A 13,389-nucleotide genomic window follows, 5' to 3' on the forward strand; every position below is an offset into this window, starting at 1 on the left:
TAATCTTTCAGCAACACGAAGTGATTTAATGCCAAGCTTTGCTGCCATATCCTTTGAACACATCCATTCACTCTTAGTCCACAGATGAGAAACTTTTATGAACTGGGCCTTCACCATAGCAGCTTGCATTGAATGAGAGTCCAAGATGTTTATAGGTAAAGCAGGATTATAAAGAAGAGGTTCTTCTTTAATCCATGATCCTCTTACAATTCCTTCTTCTCGTACAACTTTCAAAGCATTCCATGATTTTAGAACGGACTTATAAAAAGGAGTTATTTCAACTAATACAGTATCATTTAAATTTATTAAAAACAATTGTCGGTCTAAACCCAGTTGTCCTCCTCTCCTCAAAAGACCACAAGCCACATGAGCCCAGCTAACGTCTTTCCCATACAGAAGTCTCTGGGCAGCTTGTAGTCTAAAAGCAGCAATCCTACAGCCAATATCAATTAATCCTTGCCCCCCTTCATTCAGAGGTAGGTAGAGTACAGCAGGTCTCAGCCAGTGCTGACCGGTCCAAAAGAAGTCAACAAGACATTTCTGAATGTCCTTTATGACAGCAGCAGGGGGGTCCAATACAGCCATTTTATGCCACAATGTTGAGGCCACAAGATTATTGACTATCAGGACCCTTCCCCTGTAGGAGAGCTTAGGAATTAACCATTTCCAATTGGATAACCGGAGACGCACTTTTTCCAGTAATCCTTCCCAGTTCTTTTCCTTATAAACCTTAGAACCTAAAAACACTCCTAAAAACTTAAAACCATCTTTTCCCCAAGTGACATTATTTGGCAGCTGTGGGACATTAGATCTTTCTGAACCACACCATAAGGCTTCACTTTTTGTCCAATTTATTTTTGCCGATGATGCTCTTCCATAACATTTAAGATTTTCTAAAACTATTTTAATATCTTCACTGTTTCTAATTATTACAGTTATGTCATCAGCATAAGCGGATAATTTCACATTATTTAAAATATTTGACCCCTCAATGTGTAAACCTGTCAACTGTTCTCTCAACTTACACAATAGTGGTTCAATTACAAGGCTATAGAGTTGCCCTGAAAGAGGGCACCCTTGCCTTATTCCTCTTTTTACTTTAATAGGAACACTCAATCCACCATCAATTTTGACCATACATTCAGCTTCATTATACAATAAATTAACCCATGAGATAAAACCATTTCCAAAACCATAAGCCTTAAGTAAATCAAACAAATAAGCATGTTCAACTCTGTCGAACGCCTTCTCTTGATCAAGAGATATTAAACCCAAATCATAATCCTTGTACATTGCATAATCTATTACATCTCTCATTAAAAAAAGGTTATCTTTAATACATCGCCCCTTTACACAATATGATTGTTCTTTCATGATTAATACACTCATATAATTATTTAATCTATTGGCAATACATTTCGAAAAGATTTTATAATCTATACACATTAATGCAACAGGTCTCCAATTCTTCAAACAATACAAATCACCTTTCTTCGGTAACAAAGACAACACTGCCCTGTTACAACTCTTAGGTAAAGACCCAGTCTGTATTGAACTTAAAAGCATTTCAAAATAATCTTTTCCAATCACATTCCAGAAATGTTTATAAAATTCAGATGGAAACCCATCAAGACCTGGAGCTTTCTCAGATGATAAATCATGTACAGCTTTTGTCACTTCTTGAAAAGTAACTGGTAAATCAATAACCTCCTGTTGTTCAGGCGTCAACTTTTTAAGGCATGAAAATAATTCATCTCTACAATTAGAATCTGTGACATTATCGGCATATAAATCAGAGTAGAAATCAACAGCAATTCTTCTCATTTCATAAGAATCATAAGTAACAACACCATCATCTTTTTTTAAACCAACCATCAATTTTCCTTGATTATTCTTTCGTTCTAAATTGAAGAAGTATTTTGTAGGTCCATCAATGTCCTTCTTTTGGATAAAACGTGCCCTAACAAGGGCAGCTTTCACTTTATCATACAATAAATTATTCAACTGAAGCTTTTTCTCAGAAAGGGCAGTTTCCAATTGAAGTCCATTCCTCGCCATCATTTTTTCTTCTATGTCAGAAATCTCATTCTCCAAGTCTTGTATTCTGATCTTTAATGTCCTTTTTGAATAAGATGAATATTGCTGACAGAAAACTCTAATTTGCACTTTTCCAATGTCCCACCATTGTTTAATATCACCATAATTTCCTTTTTGCTTTCGCCATATTTCCCAAAACAATTTAAAATTCTCACAAAAAACATTATCTTGTAAAAGCTTATTATTAAAATACCAATACAAACTCCTTTTACTTTCTTTCAACATGACAAAGTCCATTGTTATCATTTTGTGATCTGAAATTATATTTGGAATAATATTAACATTACCCACTCGGTTTCTTGAATCGCGAGAAATATAAAAACGATCCAATCTAGCAGCATGAACTCTACCATCTGTGACTTTTACCCAAGTGTATTGTTTAAGCATTGGGTTTTTTATTCTCCAAATATCTTCAAGATTTAAATTTTTTACCATATTAGATAATACACAGGCTGATTTCTGGTGAGGTTCTTCAGCATTTCTATCTATATTAAAATTCAAGGTGCAGTTCCAGTCTCCTGCCATTATAATTATATCTCCTAAACTAAGAGTTTTTAAAACACGACCTAATTTCTCGAATAAAAGAACCCTTTCTGTACCCCCATTAGGAGCATATATATTAACAAAAAGAAAATGAAAATTTTGTATTTCAACTCTTACTAAAAGTAGTCTTCCAGGTTCTATATCATATGTAGATACAATTTTTATTTTTAAAGTTGGATTAAAAAGAATCGCAACTCCTGCACTAACATTAGAGCCGTGACTTAAAACATATTCTCCCTTCCACCACAAACCCCATTCAGACTCGTTACTCACATTACTGTGGGTTTCTTGAAGAAAACCTACTGCAATATTCTTAATATTAAAGTATTCTGAAACTAAAGCCTGCTTTTTCCTATCCCTCAAACCATTCACATTAAGAGAACCTATTTTGAGATACTCCATGAAAAAGAAAGAATAGAAAGAAAAGCAGGAAAGAAGAAAAAACACACACAAAAGCACGTATAAAGCCATACTGTCTATTTAGCTTTACCTCGAACTCTTCTTTCATTCACATTCTTTCTATCCTGTCTAATCGTCGTTATGTACTTCTTAAGCCTATAGCGTTTCTGTTGGGATAACACAGTATGATTGTACGTTTTACGTGCCCACACTACAGAAGCAACAAACTTTTCCTTATCAGGGAAGAAATCTCCTATCTCTACCCTTTTCCCTTTAGTCTCATCCAAGAAAGCATTTATCTGTTCCACAGAATACAAATCATCATCAGCTTTATAGAGATCTAACAAATCTGACAAGCTCTCATCATCCTTCATATCATCCTGACTCTGCATCATGACTTCAACATCCTCCTCCTCCTCTATACTCGCGGACAGCTGCCCACTGACGTGTAAGCCTACATCACTATCTACGAACTTCTTTTTTACATGTGCAGTACCATTTACACTGCTACAACTCGGCTTTTCATTGTCAGCGTGCTTTAGGTTACTCACAACGCTCTCACTCACCTCCAATCCATTGTCTTTATTCGTCTCCGCCACAGCCACATGACCCTCTTCCGAGCCTGATGTTTCCTCTCCTGGCTTCTGATTCACCTCCACATCTTTACACACCAGTGTTTCTTCCGTCTCACTTGTCCTAGCTTGGTCCAAAATTTTCTTTTGAGGACACGAGTCTCTTTTGTGGCCGTATTCCCGGCACTCAAAACAGCGTAAACTCTCCGTACTTGCAAAAATCATGTACGAGCTATCACCATCTTTCACCCTAAACGATACATCCAATAATTTATCCGGAGAATTCAGAAACATGAACACGTGTCTCCTAAAAGATATTACATGTTTGAGCGCAAGATTTTTACATCCTAAAGAAACCGCTTTGACCTCACTTACAACTTTTCCGAATCTCGCAAGTTCTCTCACTATGACTTCGTTTTCAATGAACGGAGGGACGTTTGATATAATCACTTTTGTTGCTGGTGCAAACAGCGGAGTGACGGTAATAAAAATTTCTTTCACCCACAGACCATTTTCAATTACCTTATTAACCAACGATTCCGTTTTAAGAAACACAACTACGGCTTTATTCATTCTCGAAGCCGAAACTATATTTTCATAGCCTATCTGCTCACCGACCGCCAACAGTACATCCTCAACTGTAGCGTTAGACTCTGGCACACACCTGAAACCATGACGCAGAGATAATGGCGTTCTTCCACCTGTGGACGCCATTCCTAGGCGGACCGTGCAAAAGCACGGCACGCTACTAAATTTAACCCAATATTAAATTTTACACACAGCTAAATGTACAAAGCAAAAAGAAAAAAGAAAAAAGAAAAAAACACATACAGAAAAAAGAAGATAGAAAACACGCACGACAGCAAACCGCTCTCAAACACAAACCCTTCCCAACATCCACTCCAACAGGGAGAGAGAGAGAGAGAGAGAGAGAGTGAGAGAGATTTGAAAACCAATGCTAAATTAATGCATTGCATATAATTATAGCATAATAAAATGTTTACAGATTTTCATTCTTAAAAATGAAAAATGAAAATACATAATAAAACAGGCAGTTCTTCAGGCTTTGTTGCTGTGGGCTTATATTTTAACACTAGTTTAAAATATATACTGTGTGAGAGAGAGAGATGAAAATCTCTTGAATGATTTTGAAATGTTTTTTTTTTTTTTTTTAATTGTATTAGCACCCTCAAATCAAAGACTTTTATTATCAACTTATTATAATTATGTAAGTAATTTATGAATAATTATAGTCATAGATAAGTGGCAGGTGTAGAAATATTCTAGCTTTTAGTCTTATATTAAACAATTAGATAAAACAATCAAATTCTCCCAGGAAGTGATTCGTTTAATGATGAAGTCCGTGATTTATTGGTCTTGTCTTATTATCAAATGAGGTTACTTCATACCAGCAATTAGCGTATGCAAATGAAACAGGACTCTGAGCTTTCACTAATTTTGTGACAGAACAAAGAAAATGTACAGAGCTTATAGATTTCCACATGCATACCTTTAAAATAAATCCGAAATGCATTGTAAAATGCAAAGATGTTTTGATGAATTGCACTGATTTCAGTGCAGCGTGCACATTAAGATGCTTTATCTGGATTTGAATGCATGTGTCTAATTGCTTCTGGCTATAGGAGACTGATAAATGTGAACCAGATATCTGAGATGTGTGCTCAGGATCATTGAGTATAATCACTAATTAACATACTGCTATTTGCTCTGTCTGATCGAACGGTCTCGTTAAGTAACAGATAATCCCACAATATTCAAAGTTTACAGTATCTTTTAGTCTCTGCTTGCTGAGATGTTTGCCGAGGCTGCGTTCAGGCGTTATACACAAACACAGACCAGATGCTGACTTTGATGTGCACAAAAGCTGGACACACTAGTCCTGGGTTTCTCATTAACTAGAGTCAATTTGCTTAATAACTCATTAAACCGGTTGCTTTCTAATTATTAACTGTTTGTTGTACGATATTAAAACAAATGTCTGCGATATCTGTGTGACAGGAGTAAAAACAGCGCAGCGACTCGGTGGAAGAATAAAATATTGATTTGCTTGTATGCAAATGAGCTCAAATACACTCGTTCCTCACAAATAACCTCCTCAAACATTTGGAGACCTGTGTGTGATCCGGGCTGAGTATCTGATTCGCTTTCTCTCCGCCGGTGTTGTGAATGTTTCAAAAGCAAACTTTCTTTTTCCCGCGTCGGAGCGCGAGTTCCCGCGCCCGCGCCCGAGATGTTTGATGTTTTTTTTGCCTCTTGTGGAGCACGTCGAGATGAAGTGACTTCTTAATTTATGAGGACATAACAAGGAAGCTATTAAGCAAACATATTTCCCTGCTCCGGCTCGCGTGAAAGAGCCACTCAGGGCGAGGGACCCAGCGCTTTGGTTTCCAGAAAAGATAATTGCCTGAATGTTTACAAGTTAGCGAGAGTTTAAAACGGTCGCACTAACAAAGCATCATTCAAGATGACCAGAAAGGTAGGTAACACAATTGCTGCAATAATAGGCTACCAAGAGGCAGCGATGATATCACTGGATTGAGCAATCTAATTTCCACAAGTGGGGCAGTGGGAAGTATTTAGGCTAGTTGAAGTACACGTGTTAATGAGAAAAGACAAAAAAGAATTCGGGTGCATGATTTATGCAGTCTGTCTCTGAGCGCGTGCATAATTATTTATGATTGCTGAGCCCGAGAAAGACGAGCACGATGGTAAAAAATTCAAAAGCAGAAGAAGTTAAATGAATATTTAAGGGACGATGAAATATTTAAGGGAAACAAGTGAGAAAAACATTTAAAACAGCATGATAAATAATAGTGGGAGTTGTCGGGTGGGCTGCCACGAGGCCTTAAACATCCGCGTGGCGTCTGATCCCGGCCTCGGCAATTTGTTTTCCATATGCCGGTCGTTACGGGGCCACGGTCAGTGTGAGTGGGCTGGCACGTTGCAGGGGAATGTTAGCTTTTTGTTGAGAGTGGTTGGATGGGTGCCACGGGGTAGTCACGATTTAATGTGTCTGTGACCGGTCTGGTACAAGCTGGTACTGAGATGATGTTTTATGCCTCTGTCTGAAAAGGACAAATAAAAACCAGGAACCCAGAGATCAGAACTTGTTAAGAATGTTTTGACCGTATTTCCAGATTAAAGGACAGATTTTAAGCAGGATCAGTGTAAGAATTCCTATTCATTGACACAGTAAGTTTTGGGCCCCGGATTTCGCATTGAAAATCACAATGCCGACTGTTTATCATGCTAAAATGTTGTTATAATCAAACTTTGGTTTTAATATTTTAGTATTACAATACATATAGATCAAATAATATGCACAATTATTAACATGACATATGCTGGATTGGGAAAATGAACTATTTTTTGTTGATGTATTTAATATATTTTTAATAATTGCAGCACACATTGGTTATGATTGGTAGTAAATTTCACAAATTCTTAGAGTAGAAAAACTGGTATAGTATCTTCCTGTAAAACATATGCCAATATCCTTGTTTTATATGCAATTCAGAATATGTATTTGAAATACAATATATTTCACATACAATATACAATATTTTGAGGAGCCCAACTGGAATGGGACGAATAAATAGATGTAATCAAAACGGAATAAGTACATTTACTGCAATGCAGTTTTTTTTTCTTAGTTTGGACTAAATTGAGCATATCTAGTAGCCTATTTAATAAACATAGAAGTATTTTAAGTAAATTAATTTTCTGTATGTAACATATTTTCTCATTCTTTTAACTCAAAGATTGATGTGGCGCCATTTTATATCCATAGTATAAGATATTGGCAATCAAATAAAAAAAAAAAAAAAGTTTTTATGTAGTATTTTTTTTTTAAAAAGAGTTGTGTATTGTATTTGTATTGTTGTTTTTATTTTCTGGCAACACTCATTGGCCTCTTGTTTAATTTCCATTTTTTCCAGATCTGAAAATAATTAAATCAGCAAACAAATAATTAATAGAGTCAATGAGAACAATTAGTTCAAAGACGCCTTTGAGAATTGTCCATGCATAGTGAATTGGTTAATTACCATACTACAAAATAATTGAGTGGAGGAGCTCTCCAAGTGTGTGATACGGCAATTGAGTTGTACTGACTTCCTTAATGCAGCTTTTTTTGTCCTTTTCGAAGCTCCATCTAGTCCCCGTCCTGTTTGATTATATGGAAAAGAGCAGCGTGAACATTTCTCACAACATCTCCATTTGTGTTCCACCAAAGAAATAAAGTCATACAGGTTCGGAAAGACATGAACGTGAGTAAATAATGATTGGATGTTCATTTTCAGTTTAAATATTTTCTTTCGTTGCTTCAGATGGCATTCCAGAAGCAGGAATACATTTTAATGCCTCTCTTTACAGTTTATCATCCTCATCCTGGATAGATGTTTTTTTATTTTTATTTACACTAATCATTGCATGTAACTGTCCTGCACTGGCCCTTGACAAAAGTAATGCGATGACACCCATGTTAAACTCTATTATAAAGCGTACTGAAGGTTGTGACACTAATCTCAGTGACCTACACGGCCCATACATCAGATCGTGTCTCTCTGCTGACAGTGTGCTGTATCTGGGGGCCCGTGCTGCTGGTGGGGCCACGAGGCAGAGCGATCGGAGCCGTCGCTGTAACCCTGTCCACGGTTGAAGATCATTACCCCCGTGACTGATGTGCAGGGCAGCCCGGAGTGAGCGCGTTTATTTCCCTACGCCGCGGTGGGCGTCTCGGCCCCATGAGGAGGACAGCCCTTCACGTTTTGTTAGCATGGTCATGGTTCTCGCATAAAATCGGGGCCCTCAAGCGCACAAACGGCTCGGCTTATCCTCCATCCTTATTTCAGGAATCATTCATCTGTGGATACTAGGCTTGATTTTAGGAAAGAACAGATCATTTTGACTCTGTCATGATTTTGACTCAATATATAAAATTATGGCAGTTGATAAGGAAAATATGTAAAGTTGCGTAACTGGTCATTATTGCGGAACTAAGGTTATTTTGATATAAAGCCCAGCTGACTGTGCATTAATTTGCTAATTACAGCATTTTTACAGTAATTGAATAAATTCAGTGTTTATTTAGCTTTAACAAATTATGCAAGATTACACATATATATACAAATTATTTTTTTTTGTCAAAGAATGCAATAAGACATTTTACAATTTTATATTTTATATTATATACAAAATGCATTAGATATAATATTTATATAGTATTTCTAAATTGTGGATTTTTTTTATGCACCACTCTATATGAAATTAGAAGAAATTTATATGTTCAGTTTATGGCAAGCATTCTGTAAAAAAATTATTGGTAATTAAGTGAGTTCAGCTATAATGAATTTGTGATGAATAACCAATAATTAAATTTAATGAATGAATGAATTAATTCCCACAACAGAATCAAAATAGCACTAATACATGTCATCTTTATAAAGAATGGCTAGATTTATTACATTTAATTTGATTATCTCCATGCTATTACCCATATGATTAAACTGTTTTGACTGTAAATTAATTTACAGGTGTTTATTTTATTATATTAAGAGTCACGTTCTGTGCTGTTACGGTGGCTGCCGAGGATCAAGTGTCTCACATCCCACGTTGTTTTGTTTTACCATAGCACTGAATCTTCTTGTAATTTACAACCCAGGCTGGATATAAACCTTAAGTCAGATTTTACTAGTAAGGTGAAGTGTGGCATTGCATGTTACAGTGTAGTATTTTCAGACAAGCCCATAAAGCAGAATAATAGTAGTGTTTGCATCTTAAAGACGGCTGCGCACAGCCCAGATAGATGACCTGGCTTCACTTCTACAAAACTAATGACCAGAGCAGACTGGTGCAGCTTTGCCGTCCCAAAACTTCATTTCACACATTCAGCATTTTCTAAAAGCACACATTAATTCTTCCATTTATGGCCCCGTAATTAAAATCTCTTGCCCTGTGACCTGAGGGATCACTGCGAGTGATAATAAATGGGATCAGGGCAGAAGCCTGGGAAAGATGGCACCTAGACACATCCTCAAGGTTAAACTGATAGTGTATGGTCAGCATGGAGAACAATGGACTGTGTCTTGATAAATGATTGTTTCTAGGATTACAATAAGTGCCATTTTAAAAGAATGGACAGTAATGATATAACAACTAGCATCTCATCTGCAAGCATACATTTGTGGTTATAAAACTTTCTTAAAAGTTCTTAAACAATGCTCTGCGTTAAACCATTACACCAGTATATGGTGACAAAATGTGACTGTCTTTACGAATGATTCATTGAACCATTCGGTTCAAAACCCTGATTCATTCTGCACCCTAACGAGTGACTGTATCATGAATGAACCACCGAATCGGCCATTTAACCAATTCAAAAGTACTGATTCATTCAGGAGCAATGCAAGTTACTTTATTATGTATAAACCATTGAATCATTCATTTATCAAATTAGTTCAAAAGTCAAAATCTGACTGTCTGTATTAATCGATTTCATTTAATAATTTGGTTTAAACCCTGATTCTTTCTGAAACAAAGCGAGTGTCTGTATTATGAATGAACCATTGAATCACTCATTTAACCAATTAATTCAAAAGTATATAAAAGTCTTAATAATTGTAAAAGTATGTAAAAGTCTTTATAACTGATTTATTGAATCATTCAGTTCAAAACTAAATCATCCCAAAACAAAGCATGTGTAATGCACGAATCATTGAATCATTCATCCAATTATTTCAAAATTACAGATTCATTCTGGCCTCGCTGATGAAATGTTTACTGATTCAATTGTTCTGAATTACATTTTTCATTTTCACTCTTTTAAACACACCAACAAAATCCTCTTTGACAGCTCGTCATTGGAATATTACCCTCATAATATTGATTCATCATAAAATGAAGTTATTTTAAGGGCTTGACATGGCAAATGGAAAGCAAAATTAAATATAAATATGAATATAAATACATAGGGGAAATGAACAAAGCCCCTACGAACAAGATTTGGAAAAAAACAAGAAAAAAAAGCTAAGTTTGTTCCCATCAGCTCAGCGGTTTGTCTGTCTGTCAGAATCACAACTCGGACGCGCGAGCTGTCAGTGCGTCCCGTTTGATGTTTCCTTGCTTTGACTTCAAAATTCTCCGGATATAAGCACAAGCTTTGTTTGAGCTTTGTGGGAAAGGCCTATTGACAACCGTGGATCCATTGATCTGTAGAAGGGGACAGAATCTGATGGTGTTGCAGCTAAACTTATAATTGCATTCGCTATCATAAATGTTTAACTGATTACCGGCAAATAAACAACCCCAGCGAATCTGCAGTAACTACCTCGCTATCCTGGTTTTCTTCTCCCATAAAGAATTTAGCATCTCCCTCACAACCAGCCAGACGACTACAAAAATACTTCCCTCTTTCATTCTTTAAAAGAAAAAAAAAAAGAGGAAAAAGATGAAATATTTTCTCTGTGGTTACTGAGACCTCTCTGTATTTCAAGTGATACTGACCTAAAAAGGTTGATCAAAGCCTGTTGGAACTCCGCAGCCTGCAGCGAGCAATAAATTGGTCCATTCCGTGTTTTTGCACCGACAAATTATTCTCCTGAGTCCTAACATTCTTGGTAGCGTCTCAATTAGCTGGAGACAGATGTAGCAAGTATTCCACATTTAATGTTTAATAGATTTTTCAATATTTTAACATTTCTAGCCCTAGTTAAAATGGGAATGCTCCATTTCATGAAAATAATAACTATTTGCTTATAATTCCCACATAAACGGCGAGTTTGCACGGTGTACGTGACAGCATCCTATCTGCCCGAGACGCTTCTCCGTCGGTTTAAATCCCTGCAGGCTATTCTGTCGTGTTGAAGTGGCTCACAGCATCTCTCCTTTCATGTGGCTGTTAAAAGACAATATTTCTCCTGGTTTTGTGGAGGATAGACTTTCTCCAGACACTATTCCCCCTGCTTTAGGCACGGATGATCTGGGGAGAAAAAGAAAAGAAAATTTGACTGAAAGATGGATGGAACAAACCGTACAACCAAAAAAGTTGCATATTAACTGCACTCGGTTGACGTGCGCACATTTAGCTTTTATTTTATTTTTAGGAGCTTCTATGTGTTTACTCACAGAAACCATGCATTCATTGTTTTTTTAAGTATAAAGAATTGGTTCACACAAAAATGTAACTAATTCATTATTTACTCATCCTCATGTCAATCCAAACTCGTATAGGCCTTAATCAAGTTAGACGCCATATTGAATTTAACACAGATGAAAACTAGGCACGCACTGTATAAAGATCCTAGATCTTTCAATATTCACAACTTGGAGCTTTATTGTACTATATACGATTTGTATGTCTGTCCCTCGTTTTCCCATGGCTTGTTTCCACCATGGGCTAATATATATATTTTTTTCTTGCATCTTTAAATGTATATCTCATGACATTTTCTCGCAATTCAAAAAAAAAAAAAAAGTCTAAAAGTTTTGAGGAAAAGAATTACGAGAAACAAAGTAAGTTTTGAGAGATATAAATGAGAGAAACAAAGTTCGAATTGTGAGATGTAAACTTATAAACCGTTATCTGAGAAATTGTTGACTTGTAATTTTGAGAAAAAGTCTCAATTGTTAGATATAAATGTAAAATTGCGAGAAATAAATTCATAATTATGTATTAAAAGATCACAATTATCTTTCATCTTTGCAATTTTTTCTGAAATTATTTAAATGTGCTATAAAACTGGTCTATACATGTGCTATTTTCCAACTCTTCTGAAGTCATTAGACTTTTAGGAACAGGTTTAAATTAAATTTTTTATTAATTTTATCTTCCGCCCGAACAACATGAGGGTAGTAAATCATTTTTTATACATTTTAAACAAGTAATGGATTTCATGAGCAGCGACACCGGCCTGTCCATTGTCTTTGAATGGTTTGCTAGAGAGCAGTATATCATGGGAAGATCTAAGTAGATGACATGCTCTCGTTGAATTATGGGGCCACAAAAGTAATCACGTCAAGATGTATGTGTCTGTATAACATATCTGCATTCACCCGCCCCATCAATCACTTCATCATCAAGAGCCAAGGTTCTGGAGAGACAGGAACATGTGCTTAAACTCTCATTGTTTTGGAGAGGGCATGTCATATTAACCCTTGGAAATGAAGTTGTACCAGCGAGCTCGCAGCCAGATTTTTAACGCTGACTGATCTAAGTGCTTTTCAAGCATCATTTATCACAAACGGCTGGAAGGCCATGCAGTATGACGTGAAGATGTAACTGATCTTCATAACTAGACAACTGGAGTGATTTGGTTTTGACTGGTCTGACTGTGTTTATTTTTTAGGACAGGAGCACAGTTCAAGGTATTAATGTTGTTCTGAATAAATACAGCTAATTTAATTTGCCTAATAAACATGCATTACAAGGAATTACATCAAATCTTTAGAAAAATTTTTTAAATAGTAAATAGTTTTAAGCAACAAAGCTAAAATTAGTATTAAATAATAATTCAGATTTTATTATATATTGTTTGAATATTAAATAATATTTTAAATACAGTTTAAATAAGATTAAATAGGATTTTGATTAAATAATATTTAAATATGATTCTAAAATACTTAAAATGCATTTTAAATATTCCGTTTTTAATTACTACTACTAATATTATTAATAATAATATCATAACATAATAGTAGTTCATTATTAAGTACTTAGAGTATATAATATTAATATTAAATATTTGTATTATTATTAATA

This window comes from Carassius auratus, chromosome 25 (assembly GCF_003368295.1).
Source record: "Carassius auratus strain Wakin chromosome 25, ASM336829v1, whole genome shotgun sequence".
Lineage (NCBI taxonomy): Eukaryota > Metazoa > Chordata > Actinopteri > Cypriniformes > Cyprinidae > Carassius > Carassius auratus.